This window comes from Perna viridis, chromosome 8 (genome assembly GCF_037379345.1).
Source record: "Perna viridis isolate PV_CMFRI_1.1 ecotype Kerala chromosome 8, ASM3737934v1, whole genome shotgun sequence".
In the NCBI taxonomy this organism is placed as follows: domain Eukaryota; kingdom Metazoa; phylum Mollusca; class Bivalvia; order Mytilida; family Mytilidae; genus Perna; species Perna viridis.
In genome coordinates this window covers 27,799,047-27,816,714 of record NC_142452.1, presented here as the reverse complement: position 1 = coordinate 27,816,714, position 17,668 = coordinate 27,799,047, and the positions used below count along the sequence as shown (strand labels likewise).

The 17,668-nt window shown below is 35.8% G+C and overlaps 2 long non-coding RNA genes across 5 annotated transcripts in view; both read left to right on the top strand.

Annotated features, from left to right (window-relative positions):
* The first annotated feature begins 685 nt into the window (after positions 1–685).
* Positions 686–8,499, top strand: LOC148610067 (uncharacterized). 4 transcript variants are annotated; one of them, XR_015914717.1, is made up of 5 exons: positions 778–922; positions 4,972–5,117; positions 6,111–6,210; positions 6,844–6,979; positions 8,419–8,499. It is a non-coding gene; the product is annotated as an uncharacterized LOC148610067 (long non-coding RNA). The 4 variants fall into 4 exon arrangements; XR_015914716.1 differs by having other exon boundaries at positions 781–922; positions 6,111–6,281; XR_015914718.1 differs by lacking the exon at positions 778–922 and adding an exon at positions 2,914–2,938 and having other exon boundaries at positions 6,111–6,281.
* Positions 8,500–8,539: 40 nt separating this feature from the next.
* Positions 8,540–17,668, top strand: part of LOC148610066 (uncharacterized) — a 47,831-nt gene continuing 38,702 nt past the window's right edge. Inside the window, exons 1-4 of the long non-coding RNA XR_015914708.1 lie at positions 8,540–9,142; positions 9,637–9,695; positions 10,568–10,686; positions 15,864–15,936. This is a non-coding gene — a long non-coding RNA (uncharacterized LOC148610066). The remainder of the gene's footprint in view (positions 9,143–9,636; positions 9,696–10,567; positions 10,687–15,863; positions 15,937–17,668) is intronic.

Sequence of the window (17,668 nt, the reverse complement as noted above, 5' to 3'; positions counted from 1 at the left end):
TCCTCTATCCTACATAATAACATCTAAATGAGCTGTCTCGTACTACCATACATCGTGTACTTAGTTACAGCCCTAGATTAATCCTACGAGGAGAAATGACCCGGCCAGCGAAAGCTATATTTTCATATAGCCTAGCTGGCCGAGTGGTCTAGGGTGCTGGACTATGTGCAGGCGGTGTTGCCATAGATGCCACAGCGGTACGAGTTCGAGTCCCGCGGAAGGAACGACCATAAATTTGCATCGCAAATTTGACAGTTCTAACATTGCTGGGAATTTGTCAGACCTTTCTATATATATATATATATATATATATATATGCGCCCTGGCCGTTTTGGGCGAATACGATATTTTCCGACGTTAGTAGAATTTGTTTGGTCGAAAATATTGATTAAGTTATGAGGCATTTTTTTAATATCGGAGGTTATATAATGTAATTTTTTGCTGGTCAATCGATTGGTCAGTTGTATTTTAAGTTTAATTTGATGAAAAAAAAATTCTCCCCATCAAATTTCGCCCTTATTATATAATACTCAAGTGAAAAAAGTTGTTTTGAAACATGGATATGTTGGGGGAACCAGGAAAAGAGGTTCATTTTTAGGGTAAGTGTAATACATTATCAACAGCAGCATTTTCGTTGAGATTTTACCACCATTTTAATAAAGAAAGACACTTATTCAAAGGATTGAAGAGCAAAATTTTCTCATGAAAAATTCTACGATTATTTGGGACTTGAATGTTCCACAACAGAACCTCGAACGATAGCCACACCCATATGCGTTTTTTTTTTTCTGACTGTTATCCGAACATAAGTCATTCCAAACAGGTAACCATCCTTTTGCTATAAGGAATTTATCGGACCTTTTCATAATTGAGGATAATTAAGACCCGAGACGATTTGAATGTGTAATGGCAGTACAGGCAGGTAATCAAGTCAAGTAAACCTTATTTAAAGTCGATAAATCAAACAGGAAATATAAGCTCTGTACAACTTTTGAAATCGTCATAGTGTAATTTTTGCTGACTTACAAAATGTACACTGCTCTCGCAGATTCATCAGCGGTAAGACCTCACTAACCTACATTCAAAACAAGGACGTCCATTTTAAAAACATTTCAGGTCATTTTGTATTGGTCCAAATTTCCTCTGACACTGCAACCCTCTTCTTTTTATTTGGATATTGATATGTCGGGTTGGGGTCAGAATGATGTGCCATACAAAAAGTTGGAGAAACAGCGGTACCGCGGAGTACCGCCCTTCAACTGCTTGTATTTGTAACAACTTTCAAGAATCAAGTTGAAATTGTGCATGTCATATCTACCTAGTTTGATTCCAGGATCATTTTCCTGTATGCTGATACCAAATTTGCTACAAAAATTACCTTTTTTTTTGAAGTTTTGATCATTTTCCATTTGAGACCCTGTTTTGTTGACATTTAAAATGTTTTAAAATTTTTGAACCGTAAAAGAGAGCATGTTACTTTTGGAACGGAAGGGTAGTACACACGTGAGTTTTCTGTGGAATTTTGAAATATTCTGTTAGATTCCAGTCTTAAAAATCGTTTCTGCTCTGTTCCTTCCATAATGTAATTCTTGTAGTTAATTTGGTATTAGCATAGAGGAAAATGATTCCAGAATCAAAGAGTAATCAAGGGAACCAAGGTTATATTGGTAATAAAAAGAATGTAATCTAGGGACAAAGACTAGATATGGAAAACAGACATTCACAACAAAGAACATAGAGCAGTGTGGAAAACAACCGCTCGCCAAATACGAGTAGATGTGTATTTTGGCGAGTTCTCATTTGCTTACACTCGTCAATTTGGCGACCATCAATTGATTGGCAAGGTCCAAGGAAAGTTAACCAGCCAACAGGTTACTTAGTAAAACATCCCTTAACATCATACATTATAAATATGTTCCCTTCATTTTAAGAAGTTTAGCTTGAATATTTCAAGTGAATTTTGGCATGATATGCACAATTTTATTGACTTGTAAAGCATTGTTTACGATCTGCCATTTTAATTTCTGGTAAATGGGATGCGCCAAAACCTAGGCGACGGTCCTGATCTCGTATTAGTATTTAAACGAAATTATCTTGGTAATTTAAGATTTGTTACCTTGCAAATTAGTTGTTTATTGCTAAAATAAAAATGAACAAGAAATGGAGTACTTATTTTGTTACTGTAAAGTACTTGAAAAACTTAAATGGGAGGGTATATTCGAAAATGGAAAAGTTTTTGATAAATTTAAAAACAAATGAAAAGATAGTTGCAGAAAGACAGGAGATAGTCAAATCCAAGAGAAAAAAGATGATAGTACAGAAAAAAAAAAAGAAAATGTGGGTAGTTGAATTTATATTTGACTAGCAAGATCAATATTCCACTAGCCAGAATGGCAAGTTGGGGAAAAATGGTTTCTCACACTGATAGAGTAACTAAAATCATACATACTAAGTAACAAAAGCAAGTGAAAAACTCGGACTCCACTAAAAATTGGGAGCATGGACCAGGTGCACCGGTAGGGTAAGCGTCCTCTGCTTTTCTAGAAACACCTGCGGAGTTGCTCATAAAAAGTCAAGTCTGGGTAGACAAAAGAGGAAAGGAAAACTATGACCCGTTGAATAAATCAGTTTTCATGGTGCAGATGGATACACCATAACGATCCACGAACTAGGTAGGTGTGACATGCACAATTTCAACTTGAAAGTCATTGCAAGCGGTTGAAGGGCTGTACTCTGTGGTACCGCTGAATCTCCAATTTTTTGTATAACACATCGTTCTGACCCAACCCTACATATCAATATCCAAATGAAAAAGAGGAGAGTTGCAGGGTCAGAGGAAATATGGACTAATTTTGTATGTGGACCATATTAGCTAAAGGATTGATTTAGAGATAAGCCTCTTGGTGACCTGAGGCCAAGCCCTCCAATATGGATTATGGTTATCTTAATTTCCATTGCCTCTTTTTCTCTAGGCAATATTAAAACGCAAGGGTGTTAAGATACTGATAGTGATAGGGATTTTTTGCTAAGGAGAAGAACGCTTCATTGATTTTCCAGATGTCAGAATGACAGGACAGTATTAAAGGGATGGCATTTTTTTTACAAGAAAACAATCGAATGCCATCATACTTGCATTGATATGTTGTGGTTCATACACTACATGAAATTAATTTTCAAACTACATAGGTACCCTATGGAAAATGCATGACTAATAATTGCGCTCTTGTATCCTATAGAGAATGTGTACTATCACATTCACTTTTTTTCTTCATCACTGTTTTTTGGTGCTTAGCTTTCCTGCAAACTCTGTGGTGACTTTGATCATTCTTTTTTTTTTTCAAAATTGATGCTTTTTGGGCTGATATTGAGAAAAAGTTTTTCAAAAAGGCTATTTTAATGGGCAATGAGAAGGGATGCATTGAATGGATAGGGGCACGGAAGTCCAAGTCAGGTTATGGGGTCCTAGTAGTGAAATGGCCTGATCGAGAGGGCAAAAGGGAGACTGCACACAGGCTTTCCTACATGATAAGGCATAGGATCACAAGGGATGATTTTCAAAAATCTTTTAATGACAAAGAGTGCAGCCATATCTGCCATGAGAAACTGTGTGTCAAGCCAGACCACATAGCCATATAACAACATGAGTTTAACCAGGAGAGAATTCACTGCAAAAGTCAAGGCCTCTGCTCAAAATCACACAAACCATATTGTTTAATATTTCATTTTATTAATATAAAACTATTTTCTAACAGAAATTCTCCTTTTCTTTTTTTTACACTGTAGGAATGGTCTGTGTGTTTGTTTCGAGAAGAAGGTTTCTGTTCTTTTTCACTTTTCAGTAGCGAGTTTTTCTCATACGCAATAATTTCACTTAATTTTTCATACAGTTTCAGTGATGTCACTAAGTTTTTAAGTAGCTGGCTAATTAGATAAAGTAGGTGGCGAACCCGCCCATTATGGCAGGGGGTCCGGGGGCCGCAAGCGGCCCCCGTAAGCTCTGGGGTAAATGGTGCAATATCCTGCATTCTAGGGCTCTCCTGGGCCATTGTACAGGACAATAAGATTACAATTTTTATACAAGTTTCTGTTTGTTAAGCCTAAAAAATGTGATATTTTTTTAAAATTTTTAACAAATTGTTTATTATTGAAAAGTTCCCCATTGCATAGACCCTTCTTTTTTCCACTTAAGACAAGTGACAACAAAGTAATTATAAATAATTTCAGCTTTTAATTATTTTTTTTTTTTCTAAATTGTTTTGCTAACTAGCATAATTAACCACTCCCATATCAATCTTTTCTCTCATTACACGCTTGAACCATCAATCGATCCAATCTTGTTGAAAATTTTGTTTTGACAAAAATGGCACTTGTCATACCCAATGACCTTGCTAGTATTTTATCGAATTAAAATAAGATATTAAATATCATCAATAATATGATTGTTAATTTATATCTACCATTGTCACTGTCAGTCTTTTTGGCCTTAGCTGGCCCTGGTGACAAAAAACTACAGATAGATGATTGTCCCTGTGTCACAGGCTTTGACCTTTTACGGCCCGACATGTTGCTTTTTGCTGACCGGAAACGAAGTATTTTAAGTTCAATAAAAATAAGAAAGTCTATATTTAGAAACAGGGAAAAAACGCGGACTATTTATTTTAGCAATCGAACAATACATTAAAGTCACACCGATGCGTCATTCAAGTGCAATCTTTAATATTTGTGGATGAATATTGTCAGTATATTATATAAAGAGGGTCTTGAAGAATATTTCATGAATTTTATTTTTGTGGGGTACGAAAGTAGCCGGCGACGTTTGAAAGAGTAGGCGGCGATTTTTGCCGGCTGCTGGCTTCTAATGACATCCCTGAGTTTGTACAGTTTTTCACGTTTTTCACCTCTATATTTCTTGTATTCCATTGTTTGCTTATGCTGCTTTTGTAAAATGTCTAATTTCTGCACACTTTTTAGAGCCTGGTAAGCTGTACTCCCAACTGGAATGTCACAGTGTAAGGCACTACACAACTCAAGGATGGATTCACCTGGACCAAGATTTACACTATGGATGGCTGAGTGTGCCCTTCCAGAATAGTTCTTTTTGTACATTACATTTGAAGGTAAGGAACGCCTTATGCTACGATTCACACCCTCGACAAAGTTAGTGTTCATATTAAGCCTGGTCTTCTCAAGTGCTTTTGGTCCGAGGCACTTATTTACTGCGATACGAATAAAATCCATGTTTTCATGGGTATGCATGATTTTGAATGTCTTTGGTAGTAGACTTCTCTTCTTGAGCCACTCACTCTTGCCACATACAAAAGAATGTTTCTTGCATAAGTCATGTTTTCCCATGTAGCACCGTATAACTGCATCAACTGTATGAGACATCTTTGATTTAACTCTTTTAAAATTTCCTCCGAATTGCTTAGTACATACCGCAACTTCAGAATTGCACCTTTCAGTTAAGTCTGTTGCAAAGTTATTCAGTAGCTTTTGGCATTGCTTTTGTGTCCGTGCTGGCATGATTTTTAGGAGACTTTTGTCTTTTTCCACACTTTTCCGCATATTTACCGACAAATGCCTGGTATCAATGAAATGCTGAGGCTCAGTTTTTGATTTTCCCTTCTCATACAAATCAACTGCAGCTCTGTAAGCTGAACTGTCTGGGTCAGTAACTAAATAGTCTACTTCTATGTTGTCTTTTAAAAGGTTTTCAAGGCACTCCCTGGCCCATGCATATTCATCACCAATGCTCTTCACCATTGGAATATTAGCACTGCATTCATCAGTACATTCAGACTGGAGTTGGCCTGAGTCAAAAATCAATATCTAGTGAAGAATGCTCTGAACAGAGCTTATTTTTGTCAACCAAATTAACAATTTTATGTTTTTTTGTTACATTTTCAGCTGATTAGCTTGTTGGAACGGTGTGCGTCCAATTCCTGGGTTGGGTCTGTTGCTGTACATGCCATCCATTTGAACACTAATACATCTTGGATTTTTCTTTCCTCGGAGGCGGTTTATTTCAACTAATTCTTCCCTTCTTCTTTTCATGTCTTTTTTACAACTTGTACAATGTTTTTATATACTTTATTTGTCCTTCTTTGCAGGCTAGAGGCTGCTGGAGTTGAGATATTGCCACTTAGAAAGATTTTGCACAAGCTTGTAGGACAAATTGGAGTCTGACTCAGGCCAACTAGTACACCAGTTGTTAGTTTTGAGGGTTTTCTACCCGGTCTGCCGGTTTCAAGTTCCTCATACTGTGTATACATCTTCGAAAAGTATTTAAACGATGCGCAAATAAGTCAAAATCTTGATGAGAAACCTCTTTTTTCTTCTTTGTCCAAATCGTATAGTAAAATACCATCACAGTCTGGACTTTTCATCATATGCTCTCTAAATGCGCAATTCCACATGTTTTCTGACTTGTAAAGGCACAGCACTCTGTGGGAATCAGAATTCAACCTGAAAATAAGAGAAGAAACCATATTTTATGTCCTACTAACACTAAAGTTATTTCTATATTCAAATGCAATTTACAGTTATCTCCCCCTTAATTTTAATATTTTTTTTTAATGGAGCATTTATGTACATTTGGCTGATATCTAGTTGATTTTTTCCTACTTTATAACTTCAATAAAGGTTAATTACTATACAAAGTGCAAGAATTTGTGTTCTTGGAAATAAATTAGCAAGTTTTAAGGAAAAACTAAATAGTTTGAAAATTGTGCACATATGGCATATATTGTTTTTTTTTTTTTTTTTAATCTACATTAATAAGCTGTTTGATTGTAAGTTAATTACGTTATTTATTATTACATGTCCTACCTTTTTTTTTTTTAGCTCCTTTCTTAGATTTCCTAGCAACAGGAACAGATTTAGATTTGGTCGCAGTAACTTGGCCACACAACTGGACTGCTCTGCCTTCTCCTCAGGATCAGTGTATGGATCATTAACAACCAGTTCATGAGTTTTCCTTGTAAGTCTAATGTATTTAGGTGTTTCTAAGTCACTTTTCACTGTTGAAAGTTTAGTCCTTGCTTTTTTGTGAGGTAAATTCCCAGATTTAAATGTGTATTTATTTCCTTTTTTGAATCCTGACATTTTATAAATTTGAAATGTTGACTCTGTTAATTTAGCATTGATAAGTGTTGATGTGCTCTGATGCAAGTTTATTTTATACACTTGTTTTGCAGTACAGGTTGATGTGAAAAGTTCAGTCTTTGCACTATTTACAGGATAAACAACAGGTGCCCCCCCTTCAAACATATAAAATTCTTCAAAGATGCCATTTGATGATCTCATGGCTCTTCTATAGTTATTATGATGACAAGCAAAATTTGTTGCTGTCATTCTGGTACCTCTTATCACCAACGATTAAAAATTACATGATAAAGTTAGAAAGTGGATCTTCATTTCACTTAATTTAGAAAGTTTTGAACCTTTTTTCCATTTTTTTTGTATTTTTACTATTAAAAGGGTAGATTCTACCCTTAATAAATTTAGATTTCAACTTGTACATGCATAAAAGGAGTATTGCTTAAAGTGTTGGAAAACATAAGTGAGAATAATTTCTAAGATATTTTAACAAGAAATTTTCCATTTTTAATTTTTGATTTTTGCTTTCTGTGGAAATTTTCAGCACTGGCCGCAAACTCGCACTCCAACCTAAAAAGGGAATATCTCGACTAAACTTTTAACGGATTTTCACCTAACTTGGTTTCTGTACTTGTGTTAAGATGTGCTTTATAAATGCGAACTTGAGTACTGATTCTTAACCGCTTCATGTTTTGATAGGATACAAATGCGCAATTATTTGTTTACATTCTACTGGGAACTTTTTTACTCCAACATGGTACTGAGTACTGAATACAAGGTGGTACCTGATTGGTTGGATATGGCTTGAAATTTATTTTCATTTCAAAACTTACCCATTTATGATTGATTTTATTTTGGTAATAATTAATAATTTGTTATAGGGTTGAAATGATTTCTCATAAATGAAATCTAGGTGCTTCATTTTTTTCCAGTGTATTTTGTGCTGAATTTTCAAGAGTCCATAACAACTGAAATTTCGATCAACTTTTGCCGCATGACCATATACTTTTTTTTGTGCAAATAAAAAGTATGCTTTTCTAGTTTTAGGAACTGAAACCCATTTTCTGCTAATTTGTGTGGTTTTGTTGAAATTAATTTTCAAACTACATAGGGACCCTATGGAAAATGCATTACGAATAATTGTGCTCTTGTATCCTATTACAGTTCTCGATGGATGATGGGAATATTTTACACATATCATGTAACATAAACAAAATTCAGACACAGCTGACAGCTGCAAATAAGACAATGATTGCCTTTCCTATCATGGAAAAGCTATGCTTTGATGTGGATAATACATTTGGAGTTATATTTTTTTAGGCGAGGTAGGTTCTTGACAACAGCAACAGTGGAACAACGGAGATACACGTACCTGTACATACATCCATGTGTTTCCTGAAGTTTTTAAAAATCACATTCACTGTTTGAAATAAATGTAAGTAAAAAAAAATAGGAAAAGGCTTGAAAACTATCAGAAAAGATGAATTTATTTTTACAAAACGTAATCTTAACCTTATTATATATATATTCATCCAATAACAGTAGAGGCTAAAAACCACTAATTCCACTTCCCATAGGCTTCTATGCTAATTTCACAATATTCAATGGCTTCTCTGGACTTTACCTTAACTTTAACCTGCAGAGGACTATATATCAGCATGATTCTACATATGCCAGCTCACAATCCTCTGAATGGCATGTGGGGTTAGCTGACTTGCAGTGCAGTACTGGTCACCGGAAGTGAAGTGTCTATAAATAGCATGGGAAATCCCAGTGTTTTCACAAGATAGGGGTATATTTAGAAATCATTATGGAGATTAGGCTTCACATCACAAGAAGCAAAATGCGCCTATAAAATGTACAGAAATGTTTTTCCTTTCAGAAACTGTTTAAATTTTTTAAATGAGATGAGAACTATTTTCACAGCACTATGAGGAACAGGGGTAATTTCTGCGTAGAACTATTTTTGCGTACGTTCCAAATGCTCATTGGTTGAATTGGTGGTCTGTAACCTAAATAGAGCAGTCTACATATGAAGATACATGTATATATATTAAATTAAACCTTGTTCAGACACATATTATGTGACAGGATAAATAGTAGTTATGCAAGGGAGAGTGTACATTTGTATTACTTGTACAGGGCACAATGACCAGTTTAGTTTATTTACATATATGTACAAATGTGTATTAATTCCTACATGTATCAATGAAAAATCATGTGGAGTAGATGTAAGATAGAAATAATGTCAATTGTTAATAAATAGACCAAGAATTAGTTTGCAATTCTAACTATTGCTTGTCTTCTCTGTTTGTCCAAACTTTAAAAGTTTTATAGAATTTTATTATCCAACATAAAATGTATAGAAATGCCCATCATTTACAACTGGTAGTTACGATTTGGAAATTCCTACAGCCGGTCACTAGGAAATCACAGCCATGCATTACTAATTTTAGTATGGGGCATTAATAGTTTTTCTTACCTTTAATAAGTGACAACTTTAAGTAAGAGTGATCTAATTCAATTACATGTAATTAGATTAGGAGATTTAAAGTTGTTGAAAGATGGTACTGGAACTGAGTATATTGAATTATTAGGTATGTTTAATCTTGTACTAGAGATTAATTATTATTTTCTTTCTTTTTTTTTTTTGGGGGGGGGTGATTATTAGAAACAACACCATCATGATTTATTTTCATAAATATTTGATTCATCGAGATACAGACTTATTTCAAATTAAGGTGAAATCATATGTTTCAGTAATAGATATAAAGTTGGTTAAAAAAAGTATCAATGCAAAGCTTTTTCCATATTGGCCCTGTAATATGCCCTTTTTATTAATAGCCTCGGATGGCTGTAATGGCCATTATTAGTACCTCGGGCATGTAACAGGGCCAATACAGAAAAAGCCATACATTAATACTATATTAACATGATGCCCTTATTGTTTGCCTTGTGCAGTCAAATATGGTAAGATGCCCTTATTGTTTGCCTTGTGCAGTCAAATATGGTAAATACATGTAGATTTGTGATATTAAATATCTGAAATCTACACATTTCATCTTCAGTGCTCTTAGTAATAACACAAATTGTATGTCTTTAAATGACATGAAATGTAAATACTTAATATGAGTTTGAATTAAAAAAAAATATGATAATATCTTGAAAACTATAATAGATAGAATGAAACTTTTGATTGACGAAATGATCCTCATGATATGCCCTAACAAAGTCTTCATGGAGTCATACTTGTCCAACACCATTTTGTTACAGTTATTGCCTTTGAAAGCAAAAATTTAAACAGATGAGGAATTTTGGCTCCTGGGAGCCTCTTGTTTATATGTTCCAGGCTCATCCATTATTGAGTCATAAGTTGTAAAATTCCTGATTGTAGAAACAATTCTTAACTTTTTTTCATTTTTTGTGTCTTTTGTTTATCATATTCATATTTCTCATTTTGTCTTTTCAGCTTGGTGACTGGATACAAATTTGTCGGAAGTGGCAAGATTCCCCTGGTCCATGATTAATCCTGCTTGCACTTGTAGTCAGACAGTAGTTTGAATTAATAGGAGCAGAACAGATCCTCAGGTGAGTGGATTCTTTTGGATCTGACTTTCCATAGCCTCGGTTTACAGCCTCACACTTAAGTGTCACTGTCCCAAAACGAGTCTTAACGAAGTTTGTCCGACCAAATCTAATGTTGATTATATTACACCCAAGTCTCTTATCATCCTCTGTCATGTACAAGCATTTTGCTTCCACATCTGGCATAAAGTCTTTGCCCCAGTGATCTTGCTCAGTACCTTTACATACATAGGAGTATGATTTGTACTTTTCTAAACAATGTCTTGTATAACACGCAATGATACTATCTGTTGCATAGCTAAATCTGTTTACAAGTTTGTTCATATCTCTTGCAAACTCCCTAAGACTAAGAGCGAAGTTGAACCCTTTGTGCAGCTGTTGCTTAAGTCAAAAGCGAATCGTTTTTTTTTTTTAGCATTGTGCAATCTGTTTTAGTTACAAACTGTAGCATCATTTCATTAAATTTAGCATTGTCACAGTCTCGCATTTGTGATTTGGCTAAGTATCTGGTGTCGCGACGGTTCTCAGGTATGATAATTAAATTTTCTTCTTGTTTCCGGCTAAATCCTCTGAACGTATGACTATCACCATCTGTTGTTAATTGTCCAAATATAAATGGTCATTTAGCATATCACCCAGTATTTCAAAATACCTCTCTTCATTGCCTATTGTAGCACTCCATTTCATGTTGGCTGAACAGTTACCAGGATAGCCTGGGCACTCTGGATCTCGTCCAAGTGATCTTAGATTGCTTGCTGTCTTACAAAGTATGTTTGCATCATGAAACTATAAGTTTCTTCTTTACTGTTACATTTCGGCTAGTGAGCTTCTAGCTTGGGTAGAAGGCTGAAACTGTGTTGTTCTATGGTGACAAGAATTTTTTTTGTATTGTGTGTCAGTTTCAGCTAGTATAGGTGTGTTTTCTGGGAACCCATATCTTCAAAGTGCCATTTTTAGCTCGCCTGGCCAAAGACCATATGTGCTATTGCCATCACTTGGAGGCATCATGAAACTATAAGTTTCTTCTTTACTGTTACATTTCTGCTAGTGAGCTTCTAGCTTGGGTAGAAGGCTGAAACTGTGTTGTTCTATGGTGACAAGAATTTTTTTGTATTGTGTGTCAGTTTCAGCTAGTATAGGTGTGTTTTTAGGGAACCCATATCTTCAAAGTGCCATTTTTAGCTCGCCTGGCCAAAGGCCATATGTGCTATTGCCATCACTTGGAGTCCGTCGTACTTGTCCGTCGTCGTTAAACAATTTTTCAAAACTCTTCTCCTCTCACACTACTTGACCAATTGGTACCAAACTTTGTATGAATATTCTTTGGGGTATCCTGCATAGAATTGAAGTGGGGATTTTTGATCCATCAAAAAAAAAGGCCTCCGTTACTAAAAATAGAACATAGGGGTCAGACAGTAGTTTTTTGCAAATATCTCCAAAACTGTAGGTTTAGCTGATTTAAAACATTTTCATTTTCATATGATAAGCCATGTTGGAGTTATTGCTCTTTTTCAATGTTTTTTTCTATTTTTAATGTTATTTCTTTAAAAAATCTTCTCCTTTGACACTGCTTGACCAATTGGTACCCAACTTCTAATGAGTGTTCTTTGGGGTATCCTGCATAGAACTGATGTGGGGATTTTTGATCCATAAAAAAAATGGTCCACGTTAATAAAAATAGAACAAAGGGGTTAGACAGTAGTTTTTCACATATATCTCCAAAACCATTAGGTTTAGCCAAATTCTTTCAAAATATGATACGATCCTTATTTGTAGGACTACAAAAGTCTTCAGGCATAAGAGTTGTTAGATGCCTCCTTATAAGAGTTATTGCCCTTGACAGGGGAAAATGACAGGTTTTTATTTTTTCAGTTTTCAGCCAATGTCTTGAAAACTATGATAGATTTTAACTTTCATTTGCTGAAATGATACTTATGATAAGTCCTATCAAAGTTTTCTTGAGTCAAAATTGTTGGGGAATTTCTTGTTTAATTTATTGCCCTTGAAAGGCAAAATTCAACCAGGTGAGCGATTCAGGCTCCTAGGAGCCTCTGGTTTTCAGTGACTTGGCCACTGTTGACCCTGATTTGATCAGACTACACACAGTCTGATGATAGAGTTGCCAGTGCCCTTGTTGACTTTATGGATTGGTCGTATGGATTCAACTGGAAAAATTTCTCGCATAGTTTATATTTGCTGGTACAGTACTTCTAATAGCGTGATTAAGGGGCTCAACTTATATGTAGCAAGCATCACTTTATCTAGGCGGTAGTTTATAATTTGTTGTAAAACATGTTTGGACTTCTCATTTGATTCAATTTCAAAATTTCCCTGCTTTAAGTAAGCATTTTTTTCAATCCAAGTCTTAGATTTCTTAATTTTTGAACATGCAAATAAATAAAGTTAACATTTTGAATGGTTACCACAGGAACAGTTCACTATGATACTATGGCATCAGTAACATATGATAGTTTTGATAGAGCCCCATCAGGAATTTTGTAGTGTCATGTATTCTGCTTGTCACCTTGCTGCTATGTCAGAAGCAAACAGCCCATGGAGGTGTTTTTTTTGGGGGGTTTTCAAGCGAGCTGGCATTATATCACACACACTTGACAGATTTGTCACATACTTCCTATGGTTGGCTGACATGGGTCTTTTGTTGAGGTAATGTACTGGTTCAGTTGAAGTAAGACCTTTGTTGACCATGCTTTCTGCAGCATTATATGCACTACTGTCTGGATCTGTGGTTACTTCATTAAGCTCAAACCCATCTCGCAGTTCTTGCCCAGGCTTGTTCATTTCCAATACTGTCTTGCATGTTAATTTAGTTTTTAGCTCACTTGGCCAAAGGCCATGTGAGCTTTTGCCATCACTTGGCGTCCGTCGTCCGTCGTCCGTCCGTCCGTCGTCCGTCCGTCGTCCGTCCGTCGTTCGTCCGTAAACTTTTACATTTCAATCTTCTTCTCTGAAACCACAGGGCCAAATAAAACCAAACTTGACACAAATGTTCACTGGTATGAGGGCATGAAAGTTTGTGATTTTGGTGCCGATCGGAAATTCAAGATGGCCGCCACCGAGGATCTTAGTTTAACATTGGACCCTATGGGAAAAACATGTAAACATCTTCTTCTCGGAAACCACTTGACCAAATTAAACAAAACTTGACACTATTAAATGTTCACTGGTATGAGGGGATGAAAGTTTGTGATTTTGGTGGCGATCAGAAATTCAAGATGGCCGCCACCGAGGATCTTAGTTTAACATTGGACCCTATGGGAAAAACATGTAAAAATCTTCTTCTCGGAAACCGCTTGACCAAATTAAACAAAACTTGACACAAATGTTCACTTTTATGAAGGGATGTAAGTTTGTGATTTTGGTGCCAATCGGAAATTCAAAATGGCCGCCACTGAGGATCTTACTTTAACATTGGACCCTATGAGAAAAACATGTAAAAATCTTTTTCTCGGAAACCGCTTGACCAAATGAAACAAAACTGGAAACAAATGATCGTTGGCATGAGGAGATGAAAGCTTGTGATTCTTTTGCCATTTCAAAATGGCTGCCACTGTGGATCTTAACTTAACCAAAGTTTCCGCTCGAGAAAATATACATCTAGAGGTCGCCACATGATCTTCAACAAGTGGGAAATTTCCTCCATGTAGCAAGCTCTAAATTGCCCCAATAAAAACAAAGTGGATAAATCAGTGAACACAATACTGAGGGGGGGCTGGAGGGAGTCTGATCCCGGAATCCCGAACAACAATGGAACTTAAAAACTGCTAAAATCCCGATTCCCGGTGGATCTATTTCCGGAAATCCCGGGCTTAATTCTCAGAAATCCCGAAATCCTGAGCTTAAAAACCTCTGATCCCAGCATCCCGAAAAAGGTCCGGCCCTTCCTCAATACTATATCAGTTTATCATTTATGGTAAGAAACTAAAATGTTTTAAAAAAAGACAACTACATGCCAGTGACTATATTTCCTGCCTTGGGACAGGCGCAAACAATATGTAGCGGGGTTAAACTAGTTTTGTTGGATCCAAACCCTCCCCCTCTATATGGTCAAAGGCTAAAATAAATACAAAGTTAGACACACAGTAAAAATCAACCTGAAATACATCCAATTCATTAGAAAAGTACCTCAACAATTATTAACAATAACATAGAAGACAAACAAATGAGGTATAAACAATGAATGCTTGCAGTTACTGAAAGCAAGCTCAGGACACAAATAAGGATGACAAATCTTCAAGCCTCCCAACACAAAAAATATCAGTTACAAAACTTCCAAAGGATTTAGAACTGCAACATCATAGACTATGTTGGTCTAGCAAGAAGTTGTGCAATGACTAAAATGCTAAAATATGAATGATTAAGTTATAATGTAATGATCTAATAAGAGTATCAATATTTTTTCCTACAAAGACAAGATTTAATGATCTGACAACAATGTCGAATTTATATCCTTTATGAATCAGTCTATTTAAATAATTCTTAAGATTTGATGGACATTGTTTGCATTTATGTGCCTTGTAAACTATATTTCCATACAAAACTGGATGTGAAATGCCTAGTTTAATAAGATTAGTTTTTTAGCAAAGTAATCATGTTGGAGGCTAAGAAACGCTGTGTTTTGCAGAAATTTCATGGATTCCGCAAAACAATGGCAATTTCTGCATTTTTAAAGGCCTGGTTCCGGATTTTAGTATGTTGGGGTTGCAAACTATGCATTATGTCCCCTTTCCAACCTGTCCCATGCAATAATTCCTGTTTACCAATGCTTTAAATTGCAAGAAAATCTTCATCTAAGGAAAATTCCTTGTAAATTTACGCAAAATTATATGAAATATTTAGCAAGTAATTAAACCAGATGAGCGATACAGGTTCACGTGAGCCTCTGGTTTACTGTATGCTTTTTCTTTTTTATGAGCACAGCTTTGATTTTTGATTTGTGGCTACAACATAATGTTTGAATGTTTCATTGTCAGTTACAGAGAAGTTAGACTGTGTTGCTAGTTGGAATGGCGTTTTTCCAATACCTTAATATATTCTGCTGATATAGATTCCATCGGCCTGGACATTTTTTGTCTTAGGATCCTAGCCATGTAGTCTTTTCACCCTTTTTACCTTTTCTCTCTGCATTTTCATGTCTTCATTTTTCTTTTCTGTTATTTTAGCCACTTAATTTGATCTATACTGCATACCTGATACAGATGGAGGGGGGATATTTGATGCCATACAAACTTGATGGTAACTTGATGTACTTATTGGTACCAAACTTTGTATGAATATTCTTTGGGGTATCCTGCATAGAATTGAAGTGGGGATTTTTGATCCATCAAAAAAAAAGGCCTCCGTTACTAAAAATAGAACATAGGGGTCAGACAGTAGTTTTTTGCAAATATCTCCAAAACTGTAGGTTTAGCTGATTTAAAACATTTTCATTTTCATATGATAAGCCATGTTGGAGTTATTGCTCTTTTTCAATGTTTTTTTCTATTTTTAATGTTATTTCTTTAAAAAATCTTCTCCTTTGACACTGCTTGACCAATTGGTACCCAACTTCTAATGAGTGTTCTTTGGGGTATCCTGCATAGAACTGATGTGGGGATTTTTGATCCATAAAAAAAATGGTCCACGTTAATAAAAATAGAACAAAGGGGTTAGACAGTAGTTTTTCACATATATCTCCAAAACCATTAGGTTTAGCCAAATTCTTTCAAAATATGATACGATCCTTATTTGTAGGACTACAAAAGTCTTCAGGCATAAGAGTTGTTAGATGCCTCCTTATAAGAGTTATTGCCCTTGACAGGGGAAAATGACAGGTTTTTATTTTTTCAGTTTTCAGCCAATGTCTTGAAAACTATGATAGATTTTAACTTTCATTTGCTGAAATGATACTTATGATAAGTCCTATCAAAGTTTTCTTGAGTCAAAATTGTTGGGGAATTTCTTGTTTAATTTATTGCCCTTGAAAGGCAAAATTCAACCAGGTGAGCGATTCAGGCTCCTAGGAGCCTCTGGTTTTCAGTGACTTGGCCACTGTTGACCCTGATTTGATCAGACTACACACAGTCTGATGATAGAGTTGCCAGTGCCCTTGTTGACTTTATGGATTGGTCGTATGGATTCAACTGGAAAAATTTCTCGCATAGTTTATATTTGCTGGTACAGTACTTCTAATAGCGTGATTAAGGGGCTCAACTTATATGTAGCAAGCATCACTTTATCTAGGCGGTAGTTTATAATTTGTTGTAAAACATGTTTGGACTTCTCATTTGATTCAATTTCAAAATTTCCCTGCTTTAAGTAAGCATTTTTTTCAATCCAAGTCTTAGATTTCTTAATTTTTGAACATGCAAATAAATAAAGTTAACATTTTGAATGGTTACCACAGGAACAGTTCACTATGATACTATGGCATCAGTAACATATGATAGTTTTGATAGAGCCCCATCAGGAATTTTGTAGTGTCATGTATTCTGCTTGTCACCTTGCTGCTATGTCAGAAGCAAACAGCCCATGGAGGTGTTTTTTTTGGGGGGTTTTCAAGCGAGCTGGCATTATATCACACACACTTGACAGATTTGTCACATACTTCCTATGGTTGGCTGACATGGGTCTTTTGTTGAGGTAATGTACTGGTTCAGTTGAAGTAAGACCTTTGTTGACCATGCTTTCTGCAGCATTATATGCACTACTGTCTGGATCTGTGGTTACTTCATTAAGCTCAAACCCATCTCGCAGTTCTTGCCCAGGCTTGTTCATTTCCAATACTGTCTTGCATGTTAATTTAGTTTTTAGCTCACTTGGCCAAAGGCCATGTGAGCTTTTGCCATCACTTGGCGTCCGTCGTCCGTCGTCCGTCCGTCCGTCGTCCGTCCGTCGTTCGTCCGTAAACTTTTACATTTCAATCTTCTTCTCTGAAACCACAGGGCCAAATAAAACCAAACTTGACACAAATGTTCACTGGTATGAG